Source organism: Pleurodeles waltl, chromosome 7 (assembly GCF_031143425.1).
Source record: "Pleurodeles waltl isolate 20211129_DDA chromosome 7, aPleWal1.hap1.20221129, whole genome shotgun sequence".
NCBI lineage: Eukaryota > Metazoa > Chordata > Amphibia > Caudata > Salamandridae > Pleurodeles > Pleurodeles waltl.
Genome location: NC_090446.1, coordinates 423,465,842 through 423,480,171, shown reverse-complemented (window position 1 = coordinate 423,480,171; position 14,330 = coordinate 423,465,842). Strand labels below are relative to the sequence as shown.

The window sequence follows — 14,330 nt, the reverse complement described above, 5'->3', positions numbered from 1 at the left end:
ATGCAAAGAATTGATTCTCCCAAATTATATGAAACAAGATGTTTTACTACAGCAAAATTATAGACAAATTGTCGTTTTAGATGCAGCTGGCAAATGATTTGTCATGTGCGTCTTGGAACTTCTTGCAAAATTGGGTAGACCGGAATAACCTTTGGCTTCTAGAGCAAACTGTCTTTCGAAAAAAACTCATCTACTTTAGATGGGGGTTGCTATTGCAATTAATTACAGGAATGTACGTATTAAAAAAGTCTTTTTTTTCCCCATATGTTTTGATTACTCTGTAGCTTTTGTTAAAATAGATAGTTCACCTCTGGCTAAAGTTGCTCTCTCTGGCATTCTCATAGACCTGGTAAGAATTTTAATTGCTTTATACTCAGGGAATTCGTCAACACTACTGTTGAGGGAAGCAGAAGTTACCAAGCGGAAAATCTAAAATTATAACTGATTGAAACAAGGATGATTCAGTGGTAAAGTCTGCATCAGATCTTGGAAATTAATGGGTACTTACCATTTTCATTGCATGTAATGTGGTTAACTTTGATTTGACCCCTGTTGGTCTCCAGAAATGTATAGATGTGTTATGGAATTACTGTCACATTTTCTGGTAAGTACTGAAAATCGAAGCTAAAGGTATGTAATATGTCTGTTAGAAAACAGTGTAATTTAAAGTGGATACTCAATAATATGTATCCGGAATGTGTGTCCCCTTATAAATACATGGGCTACACTATTTCTTAAAATGTAAGTGTGAGAACTTAGCCTCTTTCTAGCATGGATACTCCCACTTTTGGCCTGTTTGCGAGTGTGTGTCAGTGTGTTTTTACTGTATCACTGGGATGCTGCTAGCCAGCACCCCAGAGCTCATAGATAAAAACCTATATGTCAGTATGTTTTGCCTGTGTCACTGGGATCCTGCTAGCCAGGACCCCAGTGTTCATAGTTTGTGGCCTAATGTGTATGCCTGTGTACTGCCTAACTGTGTCACTGAGGCTCTGCTAACCAGAACCTCAGTGCTTATGCGCTCTCTGCTTTTAACTTTGTCACTGTAGGCCGGTGACTTTATTTACCAATTTCAAATGGCACACTGGACCCCCCTTATAAGTCCCTAGTATATGGTACCTAGGTAACCAGGGCATTTGGGTCCCAGGAGATCCATATGGGCTGCAGCATTTCTTTTGCCACCCATAGGGAGCTTAGACAAACCCTTACACAGGACTGCCATTGCAGCCAGCGTGAAATAGTGCACACACTATATCACAGCCATTTTCACTGCACTTAAGTAACTTATAAGTCACCTCTATGTCTAACCTTCACTTGCTGAAGGTTAGGTGCAAAGTTACTAAGTGTGAGAGCACCCTTGCACTAGCAAAGGTGCCCCCACATAGTTCAGGGACATTTCCCCGGACTTTGTGAGTGCGGGGACGCCATTACATGCGTGCACTACATATAGGTCAATACCTAGATGTAGCTTCTCAATGGTAACTCCGAATATGGCCATCTAACATGTCTAAGATCATGGAATTGTCCCCCTATTCCAAATCTGGTATTGGGGAGTTAATTCCATGCATCCTGGGGGCTCCACCATGGACCCCCAGTACTGCCAAGCCAGCTCTCTGAGGCTTGCACTGCAGCTACAGCTGCTGCCACCTCACAGACAGGGTTCTGCCCTCCTGGGGTCTGGGCAGCCCAGTCCCAGGAAGGCAGAACAAAGCATTTCCTATGAAAGCAGGGTGTTACACCCTTTCCCTTTGGAAATAGGTGTTACATGCTGGGGAGCGGTAGCCTCCCACAGCCTCTGGAAATGCTTTGAAGGGAACAGATGGTGCCCTCCTTGCATAAACCAGTCTACACCGGTTCAGGGACCCCTTCTCCCCTGCTCTGGCGGGAAACTGGACAAAGGAAAGGGGAGTGTCCACTCCCCTGTCCATCACCACCCCAGGGGTGGTGCCCAGAGCTCCTCCAGTGTGTCCCATACTTAAGCCATCTTGGGCTCTGAGTGGCCAGTGCCAGCAGGTGATGTCAGAGACCCCTCCTGATCCATACCTGATAAGGTAGCCACTACCCCTCTCAGGGCTATCTAGGGTCTCTCCTGTGGGTTTTCTGAAGATTCTGCTTGCAAGTTTACTTCAGGATCCTCTGCAACAACTTCAGCATCCTCTGACCTCGGATCAACCGCAGCCTGCTCCAAGATACGCTGTAACTACAAGAGACACTGTTCTTCAGCAAACTCAGCTCCAAGTCAGCAGCTGCAACAGTTTCAATGGTGTGCAAGCTCTGGGGACTCCTTGTCTTCCTCCTGCACCAGAAGGACCGAAGAAATCTCCTGTGGAGTGACAGGGTCACTCTCCTGCTCCAAGCAGGCACCTTCCAAGGCGACGACCATTACCCTGGGACTCCTCTTACGGCGATGAGCGTGCTCCTAAGGACACACAGGGTGGACATCATCGACATAGACTGTCCTGAGGTCCTGCTGACGCAATTTGGAGGAGGTAAGACCTTGCCTTCCCCGAGAACAACAGTACCCCTCTGTTTTGTGACTTCTTCACCTCCTGAGGCCTCTGTGCATCCTTTGCAAAATTCCTTCATGCACAGACTGGCCCAGGTCCCCAGCAGTCCACCCTGCGACGCTCAACTCGCTGAGTTGTTCTCCGGCGGCATGGGATCTTCTTTTGTTGTGCTGCATCAGCTGCTTTTTCCGCCTCCTTTGAACCCGGATCCTGCAGCTTCTGGAGGTGCTGGCTGGCATCCTGAGGGCTCTCTAAAGTGCTGAGAGCCCCCTCTTCCTCCTTACACAGAGTTGAGGCCCCCAGGTCCCTCCTGTGTCCATCCAGTGCCATTTTGATGAAAAACGCACTTTTGCCGTAGCCAAGGCTTGTTGGTGCCTTCCAACACAAAATCTCATCAGCAGAAATCTTCACACCGTGGGACATCTTTTGCATCACACAGGAACCCGCTGGCATCTTCCTAGGGTGCATTTCTGCAGTCTTCAACTAACCAGGGGCTCCTGTCCTTCCTGGAACTTCTTTCGACTTCTGGGCTTGGTCCCCTTCTTTTGAGGGTCTTCAGGACCAATAATCCAGCAGTTGTTCTTTGCAGACTTGGTTGGCTGCTGCAAAATCCCAAAAACGAGGTGTAGTGTGTCCTAAGGAAACTTGCAGTACTTTACTCCTGCTTTTCTGGGCTCTGGGGTGGGGTAATTTACTTACCTTTACTGTATTCTTACTCTCCCACCGATTCTGCACACAGTACACTTGTCTAGGGGGGAATTCGTATTCCACTTTTTTAGTATATGGTTTGTATTGCCCCTAGACCTGTTTTCTCCCATTGCATTCTATAGGATTTCCTACTGTTTGCGTTGTTCTATGACTATTTACTTATCTAGTTTTGGTGTTTAGTGTATATATTGTGTATAATACTTACCTCCAGAAGGAGTATTGTCTCTAAGATATTTTTTGATACTGTCACCCAAATAAATACCTTTATTTTTGGTAACACTCTGTATTGCCTTTACTTGTGTATAAGTACTGTGTAACTGTAAGTGGTATTGCATGAGCTTTGCATGTCTCCTAGTTCAGCCTAAGCTGTTCTGCTATAGCTACCTCGATCAGCCTAAGCTGCTAGAACACTACTAAACTACTACATTCACTAATAAGGGATAACTGGACCTGGTGTAAGGTGGAAGTACCCAAGATACCCACTACAAACCAGGCCAGCCTCCTACAGTAAGTACATCTGCACATATCCATCATCTGCGTATGTAAGACTGTGTAACCTACACTAGTTAATTTGCAGTATTTTGCAACTTACCTAAAAAACAATCTTACTATCTGTAATGCAGAGATCCCTCCTAATATTCTTTATAGAAGCAAGCTTGTACCATTTAATAAAATGGGCTTTATTGAAAGACTTAAGAGTAGAGCCCTAAAAACATTATTAGAAGTTTGCAGGTGCCCCTCTATTAAATTACTAAGTTTGAATATCAGTCACATGGTTTGTAGCTTTAAAACTTGTAGTGCAGTACTAAGATGGTCATTAAAGATATTTTTTATCAATAACTTATTTTCGCTTCCAGTACTGGTGCACCAGCTGTGTTTGAAAGGATTTCTTCTGATTTGACCACAGCGTGACTTCAGCTGACTAAGAATCTTAAGCAATGATATAGATGATAGTTTCGCTTTCTGGTGACTTCACTGAGGAAAATCGACTTCTTGGTTTCTTCTTGATGCAGACCGAGAATTCACTCTCTCTTTGAAAAAATATTCGTAAAGTGGATATCCAGTTGACTGGCTTTTCTAAAGAGGAATTAACGTTCTTTTCTCTCAATACATGCTAAAGGCTAATGCCACCGGTACTGAAAGCTATTGGGAACATTGGGAATAAAGATAACAAACAAAACACCTATTCATAATAGAAACAGACATACATTGTAAACAAAAAATGGTCTAAGGCTACAGCTAAAGCCATTAAGGTTCTTTCAGCCATTTGCTCTCAGGCCCTGTGTAGGAGGCTGGCCTGGCTTGTAGTGGGTACCAAGGGGTACTTACACTGTGTACCAGGTCCAGTTATCCCTTATTAGTGTAGAAGAGGTGTTTCTAGCAGCTTAAGCTGATAGAAGGTAGCTATAGCAGAGCAGCTTAGGCTGAACTAGGAGACCTGCAAAGCTCCTACTATACCACTGGTGTCATATGCACAATATCATAAGAAAACACAATACACAGATATACTAAAAATAAAGGTACTTTATTTTTATGACAATATGCCAAACGTATCTCAGGGAGTACCCTCAATATGAGGATGCCAAATATACACAAGATATATGTACACAATACCAAAAATATGCAGTAATAGCAAAAGGAAGTAATGCAAGCAGTGTAAAGTTACAGTAGATTGCAATAGGAGCACATAGGTATAGGGGCAACACAAACCATATACTCCAAAAGTGGAATGCGAACCACAAATGGACCCCAACCCTATGTGAGCTTGTAGAGGGTCGCTGGGACTGTAAGAAAACAGTGAGGGTTAGAAAAATAGCCCACCCCAAGACCCTGTAAGGTAGGTGTAAAGTGCACCTACAACCCCCAGAGAGCACAGAAGTCGTGATAGGGGGATTCTGCAAGGAAAACTAACACCAGCAAAGCAACAACAGTGGATTTCCGGACCTGAGTACCTGTAAGACAAGGGGACCAAGTCCAAGAGTCGCGACAGTGTAGAGAGTGGGCAGATGCCCAGGAAATGCCAGCTGAGGGTGCAAGGAAGCTGCCACCGGATGGAAGAAGCTTTGTGTTCTGCAAGAACGAAGAGGACTAGGAACTTCCCCTTTGGAGGATGGATGTCCCACGTCGTGAAGAGGCTTGCAGAGGTGTTCCCACGCAGAAAGACCGCAAACAAGCCTTGCTAGCTGCAAGGGTCGCGGTTAGGGTTTTTGGATGCTGCTGTGGCCCAGGAGGGACCAGGATGTCACCACTTGGATGAGGAGACAGAGGGGGCGCCCAGCAAGTCAGGGAGCCCTCACAGAAGCAGGCACCACCTGCAGAAGTACCAGATCAGGCACTTAGAAGAAAAGTGAACCGGAGTCCACCCTAAGTCACAAAAGGGAGTCCCACAATGCCGGAGGACAACTCAGAAGGTTGTGCACTGCAGGTTAGAGTGTCTGGGACCCATGCTTGGCTGTGCACGAAGGAAATCCTGGAAGAGTGCACAGGAGCCAGAGCAGCTGCAAATCACGCGGTACCCAGCAATGCAGTCTAGCGTGGGGAGGCAAAGACTTACGTCCGCCAAACTTGGACTGAAGAGTCACTGGACTGTGGGAGTCACTTGGACAGAGTTGCTGAGTTCCAGGGACCACGCTCGTCGTGCTGAGAGGGGACCCAGAGGACCGGTGAGGCAGTCTTTTGTTGCCTGCGGTTGCAGGGGGAAGATTCCGTCGACCCATGGGAGATTTCTTCAGAGCTCCTGGTGCAAGAAGGAGGCAGGCTACCCTCCGAGCATGCACCACCAGGAAACCGGCGAGAAAGCCGTTAGGATGAAGCGATACAAGGTTGCAGTAGTCGTCTTTGCTACTTTGTTGTGGTTTTGCAGGCGTCCTGAGCCGTCAGCGGTCGATCCTTTGGCAGAAGGTGACGAGGGAGATGCAGAAGAACTCTGGTGAGCTCTTGCATTCGGTATCTGAAGAATTCCCCAAAGTAGAGACCCTAAATAGCCAGAAAAGGAGGTTTGGCTACCTAGGAAGGAGGATAGGCTAGTAAGAAAGGTAAGAGCCTATCAGAAGGAGTCTCTGACGTCACCTGATGGCATTGGCCACTCGGAGCAGTCCAGTGTGCCAGCAACACCTCTGTTTCCAAGATGGCAGAGGTCTGGGGCACGCTGGAGGAGCTCTGGGCACCTCCCCTGGGAGGTGCATGTCAGGGGAGTGGTCACTCCCCTTTCCTTTGTCCAGTTTCGCACCAGAGCAGGGCTGGGGGATCCCTGAACCGGTGTAGACTGGTTTATGCAGAGATGGGCACCATCTGTGCCCATCAAAGCATTTCCAGAGGTTGGGGAGGCTACTCCTCCCCAGCCCTGACACCTTTTTCCAAAGAGAGAGGGTGTAACACCCTCTCTCAGAGGAAGTCCTTTGTTCTGCCTTCCTGGGCCAGGCCTGGCTGGACCCCAGGAGGGCAGAAACCTGTCTGAGGGGTTGGCAGCTGTGAAACCCCGGGAAAGGTAGTTTGGCAGTACCCGGGTCTGTGCTAGCGACTCGGGGGATCATGGAATTGTCTCCCCAATGCCTGACAGTTCCATGATCTTAGACATGTTACATGGCCATGTTCGGAGTTACCATTGTGACGCTATATATAGGTAGTGACCTATGTATAGTGCACGCGTGAAATGGTGTCCCCGCACTCACAAAGTCCGGGGAATTTGCCCTGAACGATGTGGGGGCACCTTGGCTAGTGCCAGGGTGCCCACACACTAAGTAACTTTGCACCCAACCTTCACCAGGTGAAGGTTAGACATATAGGTGACTTATAAGTTACTTAAGTGCAGTGGTAAATGGCTGTGAAATAACGTGGACGTTATTTCACTCAGGCTGCAGTGGCAGGCCTGTGTAAGAATTGTCAGAGCTCCCTATGGGTGGCAAAAGAAATACTGCAGCCCATAGGGATCTCCTGGAACCCCAATACCCTGGGTACCTCAGTACCATATACTAGGGAATTATAAGGGTGTTCCAGTATGCCAAAGTGAATTGGTGAAATTGGTCACTCGCCTGTTAGTGACAATTTGGAAAGCAGAGAGAGCATAACCACTGAGGTTCTGGTTAGCAGAGACTCACTGAGACAGTTAGGCATCACACAGGGAACACATACAGGGCACATACTTATGAGCACTGGGGCCCTGCCTGGCAGGGTCCCAGTGACACATACACGAAAACAACATATATACAGTGAAATATGGGGGTAACATGCCAGGCAAGATGGTACTTTCCTACACCCTGGAACATTTGAGAATGGCCCTTTGGGATAATCCCTAAAGCCCTGAGGAAGTAAGGCATGTAGTTTTCTAAATTCCCCTGAGAGAGAGTCTTGAAATGGGTCCTATTTACTCTCATAGGTTTCTGCTTTTTTCTCAGGCAGCTTTGTGATCGTCTCTATCCTCAATATGTTCCATATTCCGTAGAACAGGTTTTTATGATCAGGAACTATGGGTGACTCCCATAGTGTAGTGATTACTTGTCCAGCTGTGCAAAGTGCTAATGAAATTATGTCTCCTCTCCATGCGCTCAGCAGATATGTCTATTTGGTAAACTGAGAAGTGTATATGCTTGAAATTAGGGGATCATTGTGTTGAAATTTTGTTGTTTATGTACATGATCTCTACCTAATATTTTTGGAGTCTTTTGCAACCCTGCAGAATGTTTCGTAATGTTCCTTCATCGCCGCGAGTGCTTGTAACAAATTGGTCTTTTAATTGCGATGGTGATTACCCCCTTCAAGGAATAATCACAGCCCTTGTCAGGATAACCCTGACAGTCATTAAATTAGCCTGAGCTCAAACCGCTTGTAGCTATGGCTCTGGGCAGAAAGACATAAAAATGACAAAAATGCAATCCATTTTTAAAGTAGGAATAGTGCTAAAAAGCATTAAGTCCCAGTGATAGTCAGCGGTCGCTGTAGACTGGGATTTAGGGTCAATTTGACACTGATCACAATAGAAGGTGCATAGGGAGCAGATACACCAAACAGGTGTGTCGTGGTCAAAGATTTTACCTTCTGCCGTTAGTCCTTTATGTCCCAATCCACCGCAGAAGTACACTTCTGAAGTTCTAGGGCCTCGGGGGAGGTACTAAAGGGGGGGGGGGGGGGGGGGTCACTTGGTATCAGTAGGGCCAAAAGTAGGGTCTAGTCCAAGTCCGGTTACCAATGGTCATCTGAGCAGTTGCAAGAAAATGCCTAGTTTTTGTCCAAGTAGCTTTAGCAGGTCAGCCTTATGACCCTTGGAGTCCACTTCTTTGTCATGGGTACAAGAGAGAGCAGGTCCAATCCTACAGGGTTCTTCTCAGGATACACAGACCGGTTTAGTCCTCTTCTGACCCTCTTCATGTCCAGATGTGTCCTGAAGTGGATACCTGGAGATGCCACATTTATACCTGGCACAAGCTAGTGGGTGGGAATGATTACTATGCATGACCTAACCAATGGGGTAAAGGTTCCTCGGGCCAACCCTTCCCACTTTGGGCAGTTTCAAAATAGTGGAAGTCTTCACCCCTGCTAAACTTGCACTGTGAGGGCTAAGGGCATGTGCAGGGAGTGTACTATGGTAATCCTAGTGTCCTCCCACATCTGACACTAAAATCCAGCCTGGGGCAGTCACTGTACCGCTAACAAACCCAGAGACAGAAGTCTTCTAGAACAAAGAAGGGTTTTCCAGCAAACAGACAGTTGATACACAAGAACTGTCTTACATCCTGGACTCGTGCCTTAAAGTGCACCTCAAGTGTTATATTTAAAACCCCAGCAGACATTCCAAGCAAGATTTGAGATTCAAACAGTGTTTTACACTGTGGTGTAAAAAAGGCCGCTCACAGCCCCACCCTGCATATTCTGTCAGGTTCAGAAGGGTCATATTTGCTTATTAAGGTCAGCCTTTTTTTTTTCCTTATGAGTGACGTGTCGCACCTATTCACATATTTATAACTGGCTGGCATAAGTGGGAGAGAAAATGCAAACAGGTATCCAGAGGCTTAGGCAGGAAAGAGATAACTTTCTAAAACAACCTTTTTGCTTAATATTCATAAAAACTCCCAATTTCACCACTTAATTGTATCTCAATACCTATTAAAATTATTGTTTAATTACTTTGCTAGCTATTTCCCAACTGAAATTAGCATTACTAACTGTAATAATGCAACCCAGTGTTTTACAATGTTAACAGCCAGCCTGGCTTCAGTGAAAGAACATTTTCTAGCATTGTCACTTTAAGGAAATGTTTAACATTTAAATCCTACATGTCCTGCCTTTAAATGCGCCCTGTCTTATGGGCAGTAACGCCTGCTAGAGGTTACTCATAAATATTTAAAAAGAATGTTTTGACCTGTCAAAATGAGTCATTTAGACAGGTCAAATTTGCAGTTTAAAACTGCAACAGCCAGGCTACAATGGTAGCCTGCAGTCATGTTTGCGCTGTCACTGTAGTGGGTGGCACAATGGGTGGTACAGTCCACTAGTGACATTTAATGTACAGGCCCTGGATATGCTCTGCACTATATACTAGGGACATACAGGTAGATTCATATGGCAATTAGGGGTATTGAAGCTTTGCCATGTTGAAAGGGGGAGCACATACATTTTTTCCCTGGTTTGCAGGGGTAAAGTGCAAAGAGGTCTACAGCCAGCAAAAATACAGGGTTCAGCAAAAGGTTAAAAATCCAGGGTAACCCAGAAGAAAAGCAAATTCTTGCAGTGTGCCTTCAAAAAAGTGTCTTCTCATTCCAGTCTATGAACTGATGTCCCAGCGTCGTTTCCCATCACCTGTGCCCTGAAGATCTCCCTCCTGTGTTTGTCTACAAGAAACTTCTATTTTTTTTTTTATTCTGTTTCGTTGTAAGCCATATCTGGAATTTAATCAGTGTGGTCTGACTGTCTAATGTAAAGATGTAAAACCCATTGGTGATTTTTGTAATTTTGGTAAACTGGTGATTTTGACATCTTCAATTGACTTAATCCCCTCCTCCTCAAACATAGTCACTATATTGACTCACCCTTTAGCCCTCTATATGCTGGTGGCATTGTCATTAACGACTTGGTAAAAGACAGGATTACCCAAGAGAAGCATTTGGTTTGAGGGGTTCAAAGACAAACACATTTATATAATGATCTGGTCACAAATCTGCAACATAGCCCTTGTAATAAGTGAGGAGTAGACTCCAGGTGAACAATGCTTTTTCACAAGCCAAGGAACCTTCTATATGTGTGTCCCAGCGATAATTTGGTCATGGTCAACTGCATTTTGGGCTGCAGCTTTCCCTACTCAACCATGTAGCAAAGATGGACAGCTTAGTAGTATTTCACAACATTAGAGAGGCTAAATACTCCCTTGTTTTGTTGGGACCTTCAGCTAATAGCAAGCTATTTTATTATCTGCTTTATGCTTGTCCAGATAAAATAGTTGATGAGTCTCTGTGTGTTTTTAAACTGTGCAGATAGGGACAACAGGAGGTTTTGGAATAAAAAAGAATCTCTTGGGAGTGTCCTCAATATCGCTGCTGATAACTGATGGTCTCAAAGCTCCCCACACCATGATTGTAGGTCTTTTTGGGTGGATTTAAAAAATGGTGTGTTGTTGACTGAGACCATTTTTTATGATTGTTATTATCTTTATGCCTAAGTAAGTTATTGATACTTTTAGCCATTTCAAGCTACAGTGAGTTTGCAGCGTTAAGATCTAATCTTGTGGGGTGGCACTCATTGGTATTTATGTGGGTTATTCTTAAACCCTAAAATCTCTCCATACATCTATAGTTCTCTTATCAGAGGGGATACATTGCAAATTGGATCAGTCACCAAGATTGGCATGTCACAGTTTACATGATGATTTTGTACTCGGTCTTTACTCCTTTTAATGTTATCATCCTTTCTGATATAGATTCCATAATAAAGGCAAATAGTAATGGCAAAAGATGGCAACCATGCCTCGTTCCCCTCCACATAGTTATTGGCAGTGAGAACCTTCTATTAACCCCATTATATGCAGTAGGTCACGTGAATCCACTTAGGAACCATTCCTGTAACTTGGTGCTGGATCCTAAAGCCCATGAAGTGCCAGTTACCCTGATCAAACTCTAGCTCTGCATCGAGTGAAATCACTAATGTATATCTTCTAATTCTCTGGATATCTTCTACTATGTGTAATATTTTCCTGGTGTTGCCCCCACATCATCTCCTGAGGATGAACCCCAATTGGTCTCTGGCTATCAGACAGGTAAGAAACAGCCCAAGATTGCATTATAGATGTTCCATGTTTAGTAGAAAGATATTCCTGTATGAGTTACAAAGAGTGTTGTGTTTTCCAGTTTGAGGATGACTGTCACCATTATTGCCATCATGTAAAGCCATGTGTCTGAGAATATGTTGAGCAGTAATACCAGTATTTGTTTAAGTCCAGTGCAGGAAGTCTTATAAACAAAACTGTGCAAGGCTTCCAGGGCCTTGTAATGTACCTTACTTGAGTGTCAATATACTAGAACTTCCTGAGATCTGGTGGGTTGGTCAAAAGTTCCAACCGGTCGGAGGACAGCCTTTTAATTTACAAAATGTTAACTTGTCATTGTGATTCAGGGATCCCTCTTTCGCTGGGTATAATTTATCGAAGTAATTGCCAAAAGTACCAGCTAACTTTTGAGTCCTCATGTCTGAGGTTTTTGCTTCACTTTTAATAGTTGTAATCTGGCCTCTTCCTCTTTTCACTTTAAATTTAGTACTATGATATATTTGTGGTATTTTATCTTGAGTAGTGCTTATTCAGCTTTGTCAATATCTTGCACCTTTAACTTGTACTGTACATGCTGTGTGCCTATGCCAAATTTTGTTGGAAAATGTTATTTTGTCAGCACTGTCTAATTCCCTCATGTGGGTCTCTAAGCACCCTTCACTTTCTGTTTAGTCATGTTTCTTCTAGCAGCGACTGAGATCAAATGACTTCCCACTACTGCATTTAGTGTGTCTCAGAGTAAGTCATCATTCACATCACCTATGTTGTTTTCAGAGTTAATATGGCAAATGCATTTGTGTAGTTCTTCTTATTTAGAACGATCTTTCAAAAGGGTATGCTTTAGCTTCCACTATGTATCAGGTTGTTATTCGTGAAGGCATTGATTACTGGCGTGATTGGGGCAAGATCTGATAAGGCTAAAAGGCACAACTTAGTCTCAAGTACATTGTGGAGCATGGATGTTGATACTAAAATGTGGTCCAGTGTAACATATGACCTGTGTACCAATGACAAAAATGCATGACGTGGGAGTCCATTACTCTATTCATTAACAAATCTTGTGTCAAGAGAGCTGATCTCTACGCTGTAGTGTAAGCAAGCCCACTTAGTTTCCTCTCTTGGAAGATCTGTCTTTCAAACAATTCATTAGTTTAAGATCCTTTGCTATTATTATGCCCCCTTCTGCTGCCATATAGTACCTGCTATACTCTTTTTAAGGAATTTCTCTAGTCCCTTGTATGGTGCATATAGATTAACCTCTGTGCACTTATAAGAACCTACTTTGAGCAGTAAAACGAATTATCTGCCTATATTATCTTGTACAACATTTAGCACTTCACATGGGACATTCTGTGAGAGAATTATTGCAGCTCCCCAAGTTTTACATGGCTCTGAGGAAAAAGACTTCATGGGAAACAATTTAGATCGGAGGTAGAATCAGTCCTTCGTGAGAAGATGAATCTCTTGGATTACACAAATGTCCCATTTTATTGTATATAACATGATTAATACTGTTTTGTATTTTATTTTAGCATTTAGGGATTTGGCGTTAAAATTAATGAGTTTTATCACAGTGTTACGTATAACATTTTGTGCTGTAATAACTGTGGCTATTTAAATGAATGTGGCATGGCCTTATCGCAGATCTGTCCCTGTTCTGACTACAGTGGCCTCCCAGGAATAAATGGAATTGCTCTTGATCTCTTAACTGTAATACTAAGGTGATAGGCAGATAAAACAAACCCAAAAGCAACCAACCCCTCCAAACTCCTCTCCCCTTGTGAATACCCCTGACCAGTGTCATCAGGATTTTAGTCTTTAGGTTGGCTTTTCCTCCTCCTCACACCCAATTGGGCTTTGGGCCCCAAAAACCTATCCTCTGCCCAAGAGAGCAATCAAAGGTATGCGTCTCATCTCCCTGACAGTCCCCGAGTCTTTAGGCACTGCAGTACATCAGTTTTGGCACCTACTGTTCTGATGCATTTTCCCTATCTGACAAGGGGTTCACTGTTTGCCAGCTTGGCTGTTTTTGTGTTTGCTTTTTGTTCCAAAGGTCTGGAGCTTTATCCATTTCAGTGACCTCCTTTATCCTCCAACGTCTATAGCATTTTTAACATATCTGTCACTCACTTTCCTCTCACTTCTTATAAATGATGTGCACAATATGTTACCCATTGATAAGAGATGTTATGTGAAGGAAGAGAACTCAAACTCCTGTGAATATGTCAAAGGGAGATCTCTTCTCGTTCTGCTCATTTCCACTTTCTGGGTGCTATTAAGTCTCTTGGTGGTGGTGGCGTGGGGGTCTTCAGCACTACAGTTGAGAGCATGTGGAGAGTTTTGCACATAGCTATGTATATCTGAACTCTGTGCTCCCCATGAGATCCCAGTTACATGGATATTATTTCTCTGTGATCTGTACTCTCAATGCTTTTGTTTCAACAGCAGTTCTTCCACTTGTTCTAGCACACTTTCCTTCTTGCCAGCTATTCTTTAAGCGTAATATACTCTAGCCACCACCGAGGTCGGATCAGTTTTCAAATTCTTAAATTTGATTCTTAAAATTGGATTATATCATGCCCACTTTTTGTGGATCTCCTTAAGGAACTGTTGTAGGAAGTCTTTAGTTATATCCACTCATTCAGATAGTGAGCAGGACGTTTTTTATGCATTTGATAGTGTGATATCATGATGCACAAATCTTTGGCTTTCTCAATTAGCTCAGTTCCTATTGCAGCAATGTAGCCACTGTGTCACTAAATTAGGTTTTCTGGGTCCTCTCTTCTGATTGAAGTAAATTCATCATAGTTTCAAAATCAGGTCTAGCGATGCTTCATGCCTTCAGCGTTATAAGCTGCTAAAAT

General features: G+C 44.0%; 1 protein-coding gene across 1 annotated transcript in view; it reads left to right on the top strand.

Annotated features, from left to right (window-relative positions):
• The window catches only part of PIGT (phosphatidylinositol glycan anchor biosynthesis class T), a 464,023-nt gene that overhangs the window by 99,335 nt on the left and 350,358 nt on the right, over nucleotides 1-14,330 (top strand). The window lies entirely within an intron of this gene.